Below are 17,176 nucleotides of genomic sequence, written 5' to 3' on the forward strand. Positions count from 1 at the left end.
GTCAGCCATGGAACAGGTGGAGCGGTGACGAATCGATCGGCGGAAGAGAGGCTCCGACGCACTCCTACCTGGCGTGCCAAATGTTGGATTCAGGGTTCCGCAGACCCTTGAGAGGTTCGAACTCTGGGGTGCGTGCGAAGAACTCGTCCTCCCCAGTCTGCCTATTCACCGATCCCACGGCCTAGCTCAACGAACCTAATGGACAAGAGGCACAGCGGTTTACCCAGTTTTGGGCCACCTTGCAGTGTAAGACCCTACTCCTGCTTTGTGGTGGATTGGCCTCGAGGGGCTGAGGATGAACTAGTACAATGGTAGAACAGCCTCAAGAGGTGAGGTGTCCTTGTGCTCGATGAGCTGGTGAGTTGGTCAGGGTGGAATGGATCTGATCCCCTCTATGGTGGTGGCTAGCTCCTATTTATAGTGGCCTTGGTCCTCTTCCCAAATATTGGCGGGAAGGGATCCCACAACGGCCAAATTCAAAGGAAGACAACTAGTAAAAGTTTGTGCGTCCTGGGAATGGGGGTACCCAGACTTGCCTTCCTGCGGCCCAGGGCGTGGCTCCACCAGCAGCCTAGTACGACCCATCTTCATCAACAACCGCTCAAGGCCCTCGCGAGGGGCCAAGCCTTGTGAGGCGGACGATGCCAAGACCTCCTTAGGGGCAGCCTCACTAGGTTGGCTCCCGAGGAGCGGAGATATCTATGCAAGGGGCACCTCGCGAGGCGCATGTGATGTGAGCCATGACGACCAAGGCCAGGCGGGCGCCAGTGGGCGTAGAGTACCGGTTGCCTCTTTGGTGCTAAAGGGGCAAGCGCAGGCGAGGAGACCAGATGCATCAGGCAAAGGTTTCCATATCAGTGCAACAAGACCAACACCAACAGGACAGCAGGACGGAGGTCACCACGGAGCCCACGACGGCATCTACACCAGAGCCTTTGGCAGGCGAAGACCACCTTTTGTCAGGATAACTTGTACTAGTTGTCCCCTTCAAATTGGCCGTTGTGGGATCCCTTCCCGCCTAATATTTGGGAAGAGGACCAGGGCCTCCATAAATAGGACTAGCCACCATGAGAGAGAGGGAAGGGGATCTTGGATTGGACTCGTTCCGCCAAGGCCAACTCACAAGCTCCTCGAGCTCAAGAAAACCTCTCCTGAGGAGGTTGTTCATCCTCAGCCTACAAGGCAATCCTCCACACCATACTGGAGTAGGGTATCACACCACAACGGTGGCCCAAACCTGTATAAATCCTTGTGTCTCTTGTTCTTTGGGTTCGGTGAGCTAGGCCTTGAGATCGTCGGGCGAGCGAGCTAGGGAGAGAGAGGTCTTCGTGCACACCCCCAGTGTTCGAACCTCAGGGGTTTGCCGAAACCCGTAATCTGACATTAGGCGCGCCAGGTAGGGGTGCGCTGAAGCCTTTCTTCCGTCGATCCATGTTCCACTGCTTCACCGCATCCATGGCCGATGCTCGCCGCGCCCGCGCTGAGCGCCGGGCCGCTCTTGCCGCCCGCGTCGCCCAGACGGCGCCCGTTGGCGGACCTCCCCGCCGTTCTCCCTCACCTGCTGCCAACGCTGCCACCGACCGGTGGGAAACGAGCAGCAAGCTTCGTCGCTGCATCTTACCATGCGGCGGGATGGACGCACCGCCACCCCGTCGCTGACTCCGGCCGGCTCGTCGTCCCGTGCCCGTCGCGCGCCCACGGACGCGCAGGCCGCGCTGCTCATGGCGCGCGAGCTCCTGCGTTACCGCCCCGTCGACGACCTCTACGAGGACTGGCTGGACCACATCGCCGAGCTCGTCAGCGTCGCTGGGGGCTCTCCTGCCCCGTCCCATTCGCTACCTCGACCACCTCCAGCAGTGGGCGACGTCGCCCTTCGAGCGCCTCCACCACCTCCAGCAGTGGGCGACGTCGCCCTTCGAGCGCCTCCACCACCTCCGCATCAAGACGGCGCCCTCGCACCAAGACGGGCAGCCCCGCGGCATGACCCTCCATGCCAGGCGCCCGCGCACGAAGAAGGAAACGCCCCTGCGCTCCCGGCACCACTGTGCCAAGACCGCGCGCCGCCTATGGCGGCAGTGCGTGGGTATCAAGGCCAGGCTCCGCCTCCACAGCGGGCTCCGGTGACTACAGCAGGCTGCCATGCCTTCAGTACTGAACTACGCAGCGTCGTCTGGCCCGACAAGTTCAAGCCGGACCTGCCTCCGTGCTACGACAGCACCCCCGACCCCGCGGAGTTCCCGCAGCTCTATGAGCTGAGCATCGAGGCGACCAACGGCGACAAGAAGGTCATGGCGAATTGGTTCACCATGGCCCTCAAGGATGGCACACATTCATGGCTCCTGAACCTGCCCGCGGGATCAATCTCCTCGTGGGGCGAGATGCGCGAGCGCTTTGTCGCCAACTTCCAGGGCACTCGCGACCACCCTCCGGCCGCGGGTGATCTGCGGCGCATCAAGCAACAGCCAGGAGAAACTCTGCATAACTACATCCAGCGCTTCAACAATGTTCGCCTCAAGATTCCCAAGGTGACGGACGAGGCCATCATCTCAGCGTTCTCCGATGGCGTCCGCGACGTCAAGATGAAGGAGGAGCTATGCATGGCCCTGGAGATGTTCAACATGGCGACTGAGGGAGTCCTGGATTAGGGGGTCCTCGGACAGTCGGACTATATCCTTTGGCCGGACTGTTGGACTATGAAGATACAAGATTGAAGACTTCGACCCGTGTCCGGATGGGACTCTCCTTGGCGTGGAAGGCAAGCTTGGCAATACGGATATGTAGATCTCCTCCCTTGTAACCGACTCTGTGTAACCCTAGCCCCCTCCGGTGTCTATATAAACCGGAGGGTTTAGTCTGTAGGACAACAACAATCATACCATAGGCTAGCTTCTAGGGTTTAGCCTCTACGATCTCGTGGTAGATCAACTCTTGTAATACTCATATCATCAAGATCAATCAAGCAGGAAGTAGGGTATTACCCCATCGAGAGGGCCCGAACCTGGGTAAACATTGTGTCCCCCGCCTCCTGTTACCATCCGCCTTAGACGCATAGTTCGGGATCCCCTACCCGAGATCCGCCGGTTTTGACACCGACATTGGTGGTTTCATTGAGAGTTCCACTGTGCCGTCACCATAAGGCTTGATGGCTCCTTCGATCATCGGTAACGATGCGATCCAGGGTGAGGTTTTCCTCCCCGGACAGATCTTCGTATTCGGCAGCTTCGTACTGCGGGCCAATTCGCTTGGCCATCTAGAGCAGATCGAAAGCTACGCCCCTGGCCATCAGGTCAGATTTGGAAACTTGAACTACACTGCCGACATCCGCGGAGACTTGATCTTCGGCGGATTCGAGCCCATGTTAGGTGCACCGTACGATCATGACGAGCATGATTTAGCTCTGCTGTCGGACAGTGTTCAGGAGATCACGCCCACAACTACTCCGGCCCTTAATCCGGCACAAATTGCGCCATCGGAGGACGGCTGGATAGACCCCGCCACAAAAGCCGCACTCTCAGCGGCGATAGAGCCGAATACTGACTTCACCTCCCACGAGACCCGTGCTGCCGAATCATTGGATTCGTCCCCGACCACGGACTCCGAGCCGCTTGTGTCCGTGCCCATCGAAACTGATTGGGCGCCGATCACGGAGTTTACCTCCACGGATATCTTTCAGCACTTGCCTTTCGGCGATGTGCTAAATTCATTAAGGTCCCTCTCCTTGTCAAGAGAACCCTGGCCGAACTATGTCCGGCTAGAATGGGATGCAGACGACGAAGAAATTCGCTCCCCACCAGCCACCCACTATCGACGATTTAACCGATATGCTTGATTTCGACTGTGAAGACATCGACGGCATGGACGATGATGCAGGAGAGGAACAGGAACCATCGCCCACAGGGTGCTGGATAGCCACTTCATCACATGACATATACATGATGGATACACCCAAAGAAAACAATGACGAGGAATGGAAGGATGCAGCGAAGGATAGCTCCCTCGAGAAGCAAACAAAGCGTCGGCATAGGCGCCGCTCCAAATCCCGCCTTGGCAAAAACAGCGATAACAGCGCAAGAGAAAATAACACCCAAGTCGACTCCATAGGAAACGACGACCACATTGACCCAGCGGCAGAGCAGGATGAACCAGCAAACGGCGAACATAGTACAGATCCGCTGCCCGAAGACGGCGACGCCGAGGATAAAGCTCATCAACCTCCCTCCGGAGATGAAAACAGTCCGGACGAAGATGCACACATCATCCCGGAAAGGCACTTGGAACAAGAGAACCTTCGCAGAAGGCTTATTGCCACCACGAGGAGTCTGAAGAAGCAGAAGCAAAGGCTTAAGGCTGCGCAGAATAGGCTCAACAGTAGATGGAACAAAGTGCTCGACAATGAAGAAAAGTATGGTGGTAGTTACCACACAAAGAGCTATCCAAAGCGCAAGCTGTTGCCCGAATTTGATGATGAGGCCTTAGAGCCCACACAGCCGAAAAATAAGACAGCCGACCGGTCGGATCAACCACCTTGTGGCCACGATAGATCGGCTAACAAGGCCGCACATAGGTCAGCACACGATTCACGTGAGGACTTGCATCAGAAGACCGGCGCGACCAGATCCATCTACGGATCAAGGAAACGCGCTCCAGCGCACAACCAAAACCAAACACTACATCCGTCAGAACGCCACGACACATCCAAATACAAGGGTGCCGCACACCCCCTATGTTTCACCGACGAGGTGCTGGACCACGAATTTCCGGAATGATTCAAACCAGTGAACATAGAGGCGTACGACGGAACCACAGACCCTGGGGTCTGGATTGAGGACTTTATCCTCCATATCCATATGGCTCGCGGAGACGATCTCCACACCATCAAGTACATGCCGCTCAAGCTGAAAGGGCCAGCTCGGCATTGGCTGAAAATCCTCCCCGAAAACTCAATTGGAAGTTGGGAGGAACTTGAGGATGCTTTTCGGGCTAATTTTCAAGGGACCTATGTCCGACCTCCAGATGTAGACGATTTAAGTCATATAATTCAACAGCCCGGAGAGTCAGCCCAAAAGCTTTGGAACAGATTTCTCACTAAGAAGAACCAAATCGTCGACTGCCCGGACGCCGAAGCCTTAGCAGCTTTCAAACACAGCATCCGAGACGAATGGCTCGCCTGACACCTCGGCCAAGAAAAACCAAGAACAATGGCAGCCCTGACAAGCCTCATGACCCGCTTTTGCGCGGGCGAAGATAGCTGGCTAGTCCGTAGTAGCACCAGCGACCCAGGCACATCCGAAGTCAGGGATGTCAATGGAAAACCACGACGAAGTAAAAGCAAGCGTCCAAATAAAGAAGACAGCCCAGATAGCACGGCGGTAAACGCCGGATTCAGGGGCTCTCGACCGGATCAGCGGAAAAAGCCTTTCAAAGGCAGCAGAGATGGACCGTCCAGCCTAAACAAGATTCTAGACAAACTATGTCAGATCCATGGCACCCCCGATAAACCTGCAAATCACACCCACAGAGAATGCTGGGTCTTCAAGTAGGCCGGTAACCTAAACGCCGAACACAAGGGGAGGGAGACACCAAGTGAAGACGAGGACGAGCCTCACCAGCAAAGCACTGGGGGACAGAAAAAATTCCCACCAGAGATCAAAACAGTGAACATGATCCACGTGACGAAGAGGAGAAGCAAACATGCACTCCGAGACACACGCGCCGTAGAGCCCGTCACCCCTAAGTTCAACCCCTGGTTGGCATGCCCAATCACTTTTGATCGCAGGGATCACCTGACAAGCATCCGGCACGAAGGATTGGCTGCCTTGATGTTAGACCCAATAATAAACGGATACCATCTCACACGAGTCCTTATGGACGGCGGCAGTAGTCCTAATCTGATATATCAGGACACAGTCCACAAAATGGGGATAGACCCGACAAAAATCAACCACAGTAATACTACCTTCAAGGGAGTAATACCAGGCCCAGAGGCCCACTGCACGGGCTCTCTAATACTAGAGGTTGTATTCGGTTCTCCCGACAACTTTCGGAGCGAAAAGTTAACCTTCGACATCGCTCCATTCCGAAGTGGCTATCAAGCACTACTCGGAAGAGCAGCTTTTGCTCGTTTTAATGCAGTACCGCATTACGGTTCTCTCAGGCTTAAGATGCCCGGTCCACGTGGCATCATCACAATTAGAGGAAATATTGAACGTTCCTTACGCGCGGAAGAAGGTGCGACGGCTTTAACAGCCGAACACTAAACGACCACTCCAACCAGAATAAATGATCGGTCGTCAAGACCGCGGACACGGCTAGACGAGTCCGGCGCATTACTAGCTATAAAGGCTTAGATAAACCCGAGATTGGTTTGATGGTTATACCCCCATAGACGGTACCAGGGGCTTCCCGCGTGTAAACAGGGCTAGTTCGGCTCAACTTTACTTATCTTGAATTTTAATGGTTTATTGGGAATAACCAATTTTTCGCACGACAACTTTCACCTAAGTTCTTCTCTTTTATAGATGATAATCATGCTACACCCTTCCAGGATACGGCACAACGGACACACAGGCGCAGACGTGCAGCAGGGACCCGCTCAAAGGTTTCTTTTTAGATTAAGACCCTGTGTAAACCTTTGTTACTGTCTCTTGTTGTTCACATCCTCCGGATACTCAGTACAACCGAGAAGGATGCTGACGTTATTGGCATTTCGCCACGTCAGAACATTGCACGTACCGGGATACTCGGGGTTCATTATCAAGGGCATTGCTCAGCCCGGCATACGTTATAAAGACCGAATACCTTAGGGAGTGTTCGGCGTCGCGAGTTTGGCCTTATATGCATCAGCTCCGAATCATGTCTTTGGTCAAATGTTGGGTTTGCCCGGCTCCCGTGTTTTGCTACCTTACGTTCTGCTCTATCGGCTAAGGTGGCACCGGGAGAACTACTGCGATTGTGCCCTGGTTCATTTAGATGAGCACCTCAGTAGAGAAAGCCGAAAACTGACTGTCATGATAAAGCGCGAGACTGGTCAACCACTCGATGACTTAGCGGAATCTTCGGGATTCCTCCGCATTAACGAAGGGTCGTTTCCCGGTCATGTATGTACGCGCCCCGTATTCGGATGAGCGCGGAGGTACCATGGGCTATATAGTAGTCCCACCGTCAAACTCCTATGGCTAAGTGAAAGTGTTAAAGCAATATAGTCCCATTGCCTCGTTCGCTGCGCTATCACCTCCTTAATGGACCAAGACGTTGCATCAAGTGTGAATATGCATTTTTTGCGAACACCCCCGCATTATATGCATGGGGGCTGAAGCCGACGACTGCAAACTTTTAGGTTATATACATATATACATAAACGGCCGCACAGGAGGCATCATAATACTTTCAGGCAAAAGTATAAACGCAGCCTTTATAATTTAATAAAAATTGTTCTTACAATGGGAATACATGTCACTAGAACATAATATTCTTCGAGCACTGAGCCTCTATTAAACGAGCGCCTTCAAGGAGTTCTTCAAAGTAGTGCTCGGCCGATACTCGGCCCACGGCCGAACTCTGGGTTGCAATAGCGGTGGCCTCCATCTCTGCCCAGTATGTCTTGACACGGGCAAGAGCCATCCGCGCACCCTCTATGCACGCTGACCTCTTCATAGCATCGATGCGCGGCACAGCACCAAGGAACTGTTGCACTAAACTAAAATAACTATTTGGCATTGGCCCTTCTGGCCACAGATGATCCACAACATACCTCATGGCAAGCCCGGACAACCTATGGAGCTCGGCCCACTCGGCCATTTGCTCATTCAACAGCAGCGGGAACATTGAACTGCGACCAGAACAGCTTTTCTACTTCACGATCTTTTTGATCTTTGAAAAACTCGGCCGCATCAGCAGCACTTGCTGCCAAATCCACGTATGCGTCTGCAGAACTCCACAGTTGATCGAGAGGGGCATACTTAGGATCTCCGAACTTCGTCCGCAGCAAAAAGGGCTTCCCAGCCACGATATCCCCGGCTTGACGCAGCTCTTCCTTCGCCGCTCTGATTTTAGAGCGGGCGTCCTTGGCCGCTACCATGGACTTCTCCAGGTCCGTCATCCTCGTTCGATTTTCCTTTTCAAGAAGCTCATAATGGTCGGCGGCATCCTTCAACTCAATAGCCATCTTAGCTATTTTATCCTTGCTTTGGCAATGCGTAGCCTATTCGGCTCTTAGCTCTTCGACCGCCTTTAGATTGGACGCATCACTCTTCCTGGCTTGTTCCTTGGCTCGGGCAAGTTCTGCCCAAAGGGTCTCCACAGTGGCAGCCCCATCTGCAGTCACAGCATATTAAAGATACTAGCATCATGCTCCTCTTAATATGTGTTGATCACTGGAGACAACGCATACCCTGTGCCTCGTCAAGCCGCTTGTTTACAAGGACGGTGTTGGCATCTGCCGCATCAAGTTGCTGCTTTAGCTCAGCAAACTCACCAGTCCGGCTAGCCACCGGACCTCCAGCCACCTGCACAGGAAGGCGGCCTGATTATTACCTGGGACTATGATCCTCTGTTTCCTGCCATTCTCGATAGCAACCAGAGTCTCAGGGGCTACTATCTGCATAGGGCACACCTAACGTGTGCGATACCGTCAAAAATATACACTATTTCACATACCTCAAAGCCTTTCATCGGACTCATAAAAGCTTCATGCAACCCGCTTTCGGCGGATGAAATCCTCTCAACCACTGTGCCCATTAGAGCACGATGCGTTTCCGAGACAGCCGCCTCCTCCAGAAGATTCATCAGCGCGTCCGATCGCACACCGGACGGTTTCGGACCCTTGCTGTGGCTCTCCTTAGGAGCCGAATACTCCGGACTTCGGGGGGCTGAAGGGTTACGCTCTGGCCTTGGCGGATCAGGAGAAATCCTCCGTGATGACACCTCAGGGTCGCCCGCCTAATGAGGCGGGGAGGCATGGGGAGGTGTTTCGCTCTCCATCATCTCCGGAAGAAGATCCCCCGAAGACGAACTCTGTCGAGAAGGGCTACAATCCGAACTACAAGATATATGCTTTGGTTATTGTCCTCGGAGGTAAAGCATGATATTTTTACTATTAAGTACTTTTTGTTTACTTACAGCTCGGTGGAGGACTGATCCCCTTGCGGGCACTGTGCGGCAGGGGTACCCTCCGGGGCAAGACCCTCTGGCGAAGATTTCTTCCCTCATTTGGAAACCATTGTTTCCAAGTCTTCAGAGGTGGTCCTCTTCCTTCCTTGGGGAGAGGGAATTTTAGATTCTTCTCCCGGGTTATCCTCCTTCGCGGAGGCGCTAATTCCCCAGTTTGGATGAATAATGAGCGAGGCCCACTTTCAGCCTCTTTATCCCCCCCCCCCCCTTTATCTTCCCCTGAGGGCGCCTGATAAGGCGCCAGCTCAAGCATTCTGGCCAGTACAGGATCTGCTGAGCCTTTGGGAAGGGGGGCCGAACACCTGATCATCTTCGCCTTTTTTACCCAGTCCTGGTCAAAGAGCGACTTTTCAAAATGATGTTGTCATAAATAAACAGACAACGTGTTCGGCCGAAGGACTACTTACTTGGGTATCTGGACGATTGCAGCTCAGACCCGCATCCTCGGTGGTGTCCGGACACCTTATTTGTGGTCCGAAGAATAATTTGTACATCTCTTCGAGCGTCATGACGAGAAAGTGCTGAATAGCTCGCGGTCCTTCCGGGTTAAACTCCCACATACGGAAGGGTCGACGTTTGCAAGGCGGGACTTGACGAACTAGCATGACTTGCATTACAGTGACCAGGCTGATATCCCTCTCAAGGAGATCTCGGATGCGACTCTACAATATTGGCACATCATTTACTGGCCCCCAGTCCAGCCCCTTGTTGATCCATGACGTCAGTTGTGGCGGGGGGGCCGAGCGAAAGGCAGGGGCGGCTACCCACTTAGTACCGCGGGGGGCTGTGATGTAAAACCACTCCCGTTGCCATAAACTGTACACCCCCGGGAAGGAACCCTTTGGCCATGGAACATCGGCACCTTTGCTTATTTCGGCAGCTCCGCACTCTGCGTGTCGCCCCTCAATCATCTTCGGCTTCACATTGAAGGTCTTGAGCCATAAGCCGAAGTGTGGGGTAATGCGGAGGAAGGCTTCATACACGACGATGAACGACGAGATGTGAAGGATGGAATCCGGGGCCAGGTCATGGAAATCCAGCCCGTAATAGAACATGAGCCCCCTAACAAAGGGATCTAGAACAAGGCCTAGCCCTCAGAGGAAGTGAGAGATGAATACAACGCTCTCGCCGAGTTTGGGAGTGGGAATGACCTGCCCTCAAGCAGGTAGCCTGTGCGAGATTTCGGCAGTCAATACCTAGCCTCTCTTAGCTCCTTCATGTCTTCCTCTGTGACAGTGGAGGGCATCCACCGACCTTGAAGGTTGGATCCGGACATGGTTGAAGGTCCGAAGCGCCTGACCTGAGCCTTGGGTGTTGAAACTCGAGGCGGGGGAAGGATTCGATTGAGTACGAGAAGAAGAAGGACATGCCTTGGCCTCTTTATAAAGAGGGTGAATATCCAGCGTCCTCCTCGTGGCCGTTTGGGACTTGCCTAAAATCGAGGAGTCATACCAACGGGCACGATTGGGTTACCGACATCCGTATTGATGAGAATCCCGTAATAAGGGGGACACAATCTCTGCTTCGACAAGACGTGCCAATAAAATCGCCTCGCAAAGCATGCAGTGGCAGGCTGATTGAGAAAAACGGTTCGAATAATGATCAGGCCGTGGTGTGATGTCACGTTATGAAAAGTCGTCAGCAGATTAGATTTGTGGAAATATTATTCTCTCTACGGTGGTATGTGGAACTTGTTTTGCAGAGTCGGACACTATCCTTGTGTTCAAGATCTTCTATGGAGTATTCGGAGGAAGAACCCGCCTTGCAATGCCGAAGACAAATCTGCGCGCCGGACTCATCGTCATTGAAGTCTGGTTCAGGGGCTACTTATGGAGTCCTGGATTAGGGGGTCCTCGGACAGCCGGACTATATATCCTTTGGCCGGACTGTTGGACTATGAAGATACAAGATTGAAGACTTCGACCCGTGTCCGGATGGGACTCTCCTTGGCGTGGAAGGCAAGCTTGGCAATACGGATATGTAGATCTCCTCCCTTGTAACTGACTCTGTGTAACCCTAGCCCCCTCCGGTGTCTATATAAACCAGAGGGTTTAGTCCGTAGGACAACAACAATCATACCATAGGCTAGCTTCTAGGGTTTAGCCTCTACGATCTCGTGGTAGATCAACTCTTGTAATACTCATATCATCAAGATCAATCAAGCAGGAAGTAGGGTATTACCTCCATCGAGAGGGCCCAAACCTGGGTAAACATTGTGTCCCCCGCCTCTTGTTACCATCCGCCTTAGACGCACAGTTCGAGACTCCCTACCCGAGATCCGCCGGTTTTGACACCGACCAGCGACCAAGTGCGCAAGGGCCGAGGAAGGGCGCCTTTCCCTCCTCGAGCTCCCAGCTGCCGACCAAGAGGACAAGAAAGCCAAGGCCAAGGATGTGAAGTGCAAGGGAATAGCCGTGCTCGCGGCTGAACCGGATATGAAACGCGACTGGGACCACCCTGATTCGTCCAAGAGTGGCCGTCCATTCCGCACCTTCCACAGGGTACATAGCCACAACACCAACGACTGTCCAGAGCTCAGGGCCATTCGTGATGGACGCTTCGGTCGACGCCCCGAGCGCAACGACCGGGGCTACGCCCGAGGAGGAGGGCGAAGTGGAGGACGCTGGGACGACCGCGGCCCCGCCAGGAGGGGCGTGACCGGCCTCGTGAGGACCACTGGCAGCACTAGCCTCGTGAGGGCGCCTGGAGGGACCAGCCTCGTGAGGACCGTCCTCAGGACAATGCCGCCCTCCCTCCGCTGCCGCCGCCACCAAGGAGGAACGACGACCATCATCAGGACGAGGGCGCTGGGGGCTTCCAAGAGCCTCGTGCCATCGCGTGCATCTTGGGTGGCGCTCAATACCCAGCATCTCAGCGTATCTTCAAGCAGTTTACTCGTGAGGTGAACGCGGCCCTTCCCAGGCTCGAAGCCACGCGCCCGCTCAGGTGGTCCAAGTGCGCCATCACCTTCAGCTCGTCAGACCAGCTCAAGTGCGCGGCAACTGCCGGCGCCCTCGCAATGTTCAAGTCACCAAGACTCTCATCGACGGCGGCGCAGGGCTCAACGTCATGTCCGTCGAGACGTTCGACAGCCTCCAAGTGCCATATGATCAGCTACAGCCTAGCCCTTCTCAGGAGTGACCAACGGCTCCACCACCCCGATAGGGCAGGTCCACCTCCCTGTCACCTTCGGCCATCGTAACAACTACCGCACCGAGCTCATCGTCTTCGACGTCGCCCACATCCGCCTGCCGTACAACGCCATCCTTGGGTATCCAGCCTTGGCCAAGTTCATGGCAGTGACCCACCACGGCTACAATGTCCTCAAAATGCCAGGGAGCGGCGGCATCATCACGGTCCCCTGCGAAGAAAGAGATGCGGTGTGCTCCCTCGAGCGCGCTTACCAAGCTGCAGCGGCCGAAGACCCCGACGACGAGGGCACCCTGCACCCTCCTAAGGCCATCCCCAAGAAGAAGAAGCAGCTACTCCACCCAGGGCCTTAGGGAAGCGGTGCTTCCAGCAGCACCACCTCAGGACCTGCGCTCGCAGATGGGGCGCCTCCCTCCTTCGCATAGGAAGGAGCGCCCGGCGCCCTACTCAGGCTGGGCTTGGGGGCTCTCTTCTACAGGGCCTCAAACCTAGCCAACGTCACGAGGGAGGCGTTCGGGCACCACGTGGAGGCGTGCTTCGCTACACGTTTTCCTCAAGAGGGCACGAGGCATGGAGCGCCTAGTGCTCGGGAGTTCATCACCAAGGCGATCCAGGAGCTTCGAGAGGCAAGGACCATACGCGGCGACCGCCGCCCACCACCCGGCGCGGCTCCCCATCCTGGCGACGACGGTGGGCTGCGCGTCTGCGTCGACATTCCGGGGATCAACACGCCACATCTCAGGGACGTTTCTGGCCTTCACGCGTTGGACGGTGCGAGGGTCCACCTCACAGCTATGTTCGCATGTCGTTTGCCTTGCGGAACGCGGCTGTCACCTTCCAGCGCCACCTGCGGAGCATCCTGGCGGCTCAAGAGGCCAGGCATCACGCCGTCCTGGAGGAGATCGCGACGGTTCTTTAGGAGCAACCTGGGCCTGCGGGTCCTCCTGAGGCTCAGGACCCTGGCGGCTCGTGAGGGACGACTCCTCGGCACGCATCTTCAGCTACCCCAACATTACTCCAGCTACGGTATCAGGTGACTCTTTCTAGTTCATTCAGTTGGGGGTGCCCCTCGGGCAGCATTATCCCCAAGTCGCATGGGCCTATCCATGCGACGTGTATCCCTTTGCATCTTTAGCTTACTCTGTTGGGGGGGGGGGGCCTCGGGCTGCATCATCCCCAGGACGCATGGATCCGTCCCTGTGGCATGTATCATTCTTACATCTGTCTGGATTAACTTGTCGTCTTGCATGAGTTGTCTATGATCACCACCTGCCTATCCGGTACGTTGATACCACGAATGTCGTACGCCCTTGCAAGCCCGTCCCCGACCGCCTCATGATTAAGGACTGGCACAGCGTCTGTGCTCGGGTCCGTCCCTGCAGCGTCGCCAAACCCAAGAGGCTGAGCTCTGGCTCACGGGCCCGTTCCCGTGTACATCACCTCCCATGGCCCTTGGTGCCTTGTTCTTGCACGAGCTAATCACGGACGAACAGGCAAGGGCGCGCGACCCGGTGCCTCTCCACCACGGGAGCCGCGCGCCGGTCGTCTTTCTTCAGGATTCTTCGCATGAGAAGTCTAGGCACGGTGTCTGTGCTCGGGTCTGTCCCTGCAGTGTCGATAAACCCAACGACTGAGCTCTGTCTGGCCGGTCGTCCCCTTTCACATCACCTCTTGGGGTCGTTGGTGTCTGGCCTTCACATGTGATCACCTCAGGAGATTCGTCCGGCGCAGGTTAACTAACCATCTCGCAAGATCAACACAACCATCAAGATCAAGACCAGGCGCAACCCGCCTTGAGGTTGGGCCTCATGAGTCCCGCGCTGGCTCACGGGTGCCCGGACACACCTCGTCTAGCCCTGCCGTGCAAGCCACGTGCCAGGGCGGGGCTGTACACGCCCTGGGGGCTCCACTCAGAGGGAGCCCTCACCCACGCACCAGTGGAAGCACCATGCTCCGTGCTGGCAGTCAACACGGTTGAGGAGCGGCTATGCCCATGCAAGTGCGCAAGCGTTACGCTCCGCGCTGGTGATAAACAACTGAGGGTGGCCCCATGGCTGTACCAACTACAGGGAGCCTCCGGGCTCATTGTCGAGCTTCGTCGCAACACCACCCCTCGGGAGAGTCACGCGAGGGGGCTGGGCATGGGGGCTACGCTCAGGTCACGCCTAGCGTACGCCGCCCTGCCAGGTCCCTCGGACCTGTTCGTCGCGCACCCTTCCCGAGCGGGACCTTGGCGAGGGCAGGTATGAAGGTATGTTTGAGCGTCAAGGGGGACTCCTGAGGATCGCGACTCAGGAGCCTAACTGGCCACGTAGCCCCTCACCCCTTGGTCCCGTCGTGGTGATCCGGATGGCCCAACGGCGGCTGAGGTATGCGCGGGGTTGGGCCCTGCCGACGTAGAACCCTAAGACCTATTTCTGCATCTCCTTCCCGTAGGCGGTTTGCGCGTCAAGGGGAACTCCTGAGCATTGTGACTCAGGAGCCTAACTGGCCACGTAGCCCCTCACCCCTTGGTCCTGTCCTAGTGATCCGGATGGCCCAACGGCGGCTAAGGTATGCGCGGGGTTGGGCCCTGCCGACGCAGAACATTAAGCAAACAGAAAGGAGATCACGGAACCTAAATAAAATATTACAAAACATATTGTTCCATAAGCACCCACAAGAAGTTTTAACGCCTCCACGAGCCATGGCATATGTCGCAGGAAAGTTCGCATGAAGGTAAAATGGGAAGGAGCGCCATTGTGCACCAGCAAGCCTTGTCTTCAGCCTTGGGCGGCGTCGTCAGGAAGCGTCTTCCCGCCGGCAGCGTCCTCGGCCTTGGTCGCGGGATCGGCGGTACCAGCAGTCGGAGGTGCAGGGTCGACCACAAGGAACTTCTTCAACAGCGCCTCCACCTGGCCCTTCACGGCTGTGGCAGCAGCTGCGCAGCGCTCCTCCTCCACGGGCTCGAGCAGCTCGCCGAGGTCAGCGTCGGGGTTGCGAAGATATAGATGGCTGAAGACGCACGTCAGAGCTGAAGAAGAAAGCGCGCGGGCTTCCCCCTCCACCATGGGGCCAATCTCGTCGACGACACCCTCGAGCGCCAAGACAAGTTAAGGAAGCAGCTGGGTGGGACCTTCGTCGTCTGTCACCAGCGGCTTCTCCAAGCCCTTCTCATTGAGCACCCGCAGCGCCTCGCAGGATCTCTCCTCAAGGGACTTGAAGTCCATGCGATCCTCAGCCAGAACCTGGGCCTTGGCTTCCAACTAGGTCTTCTCTGCCTCCACCTTCTGCTCCAGCTTCTCCAGATGGCTGCGCTCTGCGGCCTGCGCCCTCGCTAACTTCTCCAACTCGGCGTAACGACCGGTGATGGCGTCTTCTCGGGCCTTCATCTTCTCCTCCTCCGCCTGGCGACCGCGGGCCTCGGCCGCGCGCTCGTTGCGCATGGTCTCCAGCTCAGCTTCCATCGACCGGCAGCGCTCCTTGGTGGCTGCGGCTTGGTCGGCGGCTCGCTTCTCCTCCTCGGAAGCTGCCACGGCCTAGCCCAACGCCGCCCTGACAGACGCGTCGGAGTGCAGCCAACCCGAGATCAGCTCCAGGCGCCCTGCCACCAAGCAACGGTCGGTGCCTTAAAGATCATCCCGTAGCCGGGCCAGCGCAGAAAGAGCCCTCTCTAGTGAATCGGGTGAAGCAGAAGGATCATGAGCAAGCGGTGTGACGGAGGGAGGAGGCAGCACCGTCACCAAGACCTGCAAGTTGATGGCGGCAGAAGAAGAAGCCGAAAGCTCCAGAGCCTGTGGGACCTCGGCCGGCGGGCTGAGAGCGGGCGCCTCCTGAGCCGGCTTGGCTGAGGAGGTCGCCTTCTCCTGAAGATGGTCCACTGGGCCTCGCGAGGACGACCGAGCGGGAGAAGTATGGGTGCCTCCACCGCTCTTCTGCACCGGAGGGGGTGCGGCCAGGCTTGACCGCTGGGCCCTCCAGTAAGCAGCCGCCTCCTCTCTATTCTTCTTCACCGACGGCGTCGGCGTAACGGTGCAATAGGAGAACATCAGGAAGCAGTAGCAGAAGTAGGAGCAAGAGCAAAATCATGGCCAGGTGCTTACTCGTCCACGGCAGCGTAGTCCCGCGGCCTCTCCATGAGCGCGGAGCCTAAGGGCCTCGCGGCCTGGGGAGCAGGCGCACGAGCTCCCGGAACAGATAAGGCCACGGAAGCCGCCCCGGCGATAGCACCAGACAGCATTAGAGCAGGAGCATCACCTCGGGAGATCAGCGCCGATCTGCTCTTCGTCGGGACCCCAGGCGGTGGCTTCTTCGAGTGGGTGACCTTAGACCTCGTGGTGACCCCCGTGGGGGCCAGGACCTCTCTCACGGGGTGGTTGCCGGCGTCGTCGTCGTCAGGCAGGGCGCGGAGGAGATCGGCCTTGCACGGAGGGGAGGTCTCCCCAGTCCCCTCCGGGGTCGCCTCCGAGTCCTGCTCCTCCCCCTCGTCAGAGTCATCAGAGGACACCATCGCCGGAGCCGTCGCCACCGGGGCCTCGGAGGGCGGCGGTGGCACAAGCCCGTGCCCGTCGAAGGCGGGCATGGTGGTAGCAACCTTCGCCCCATCTGGGCGGCGGTACAAGGGGACGTGGGTGTCAGGCGGATACCCCAGGTCGTCCCCGACCAAGAGGCAGATAGCCGTGGCCAGATCCTCCTCCTACAAGGCATCCCGGCATAGGCGGAGGTCGTCCTCCTCGTCCCCGAGATTCCATAAGGGACGCGAGCGTGCCTGGAGTGGAGCTACACGCTACGCTAGGAATTCCTTGACGATCAGGGCCCCCAACAGCTTAGCCGCCTTCGGGTCATCAGGCTTCAGGTCGGCATTCATCCTCTCCGGCAC

Source organism: Aegilops tauschii, chromosome 7, assembly GCF_002575655.3.
Source record: "Aegilops tauschii subsp. strangulata cultivar AL8/78 chromosome 7, Aet v6.0, whole genome shotgun sequence".
In the NCBI taxonomy this organism is placed as follows: Eukaryota; Viridiplantae; Streptophyta; class Magnoliopsida; order Poales; family Poaceae; genus Aegilops; species Aegilops tauschii.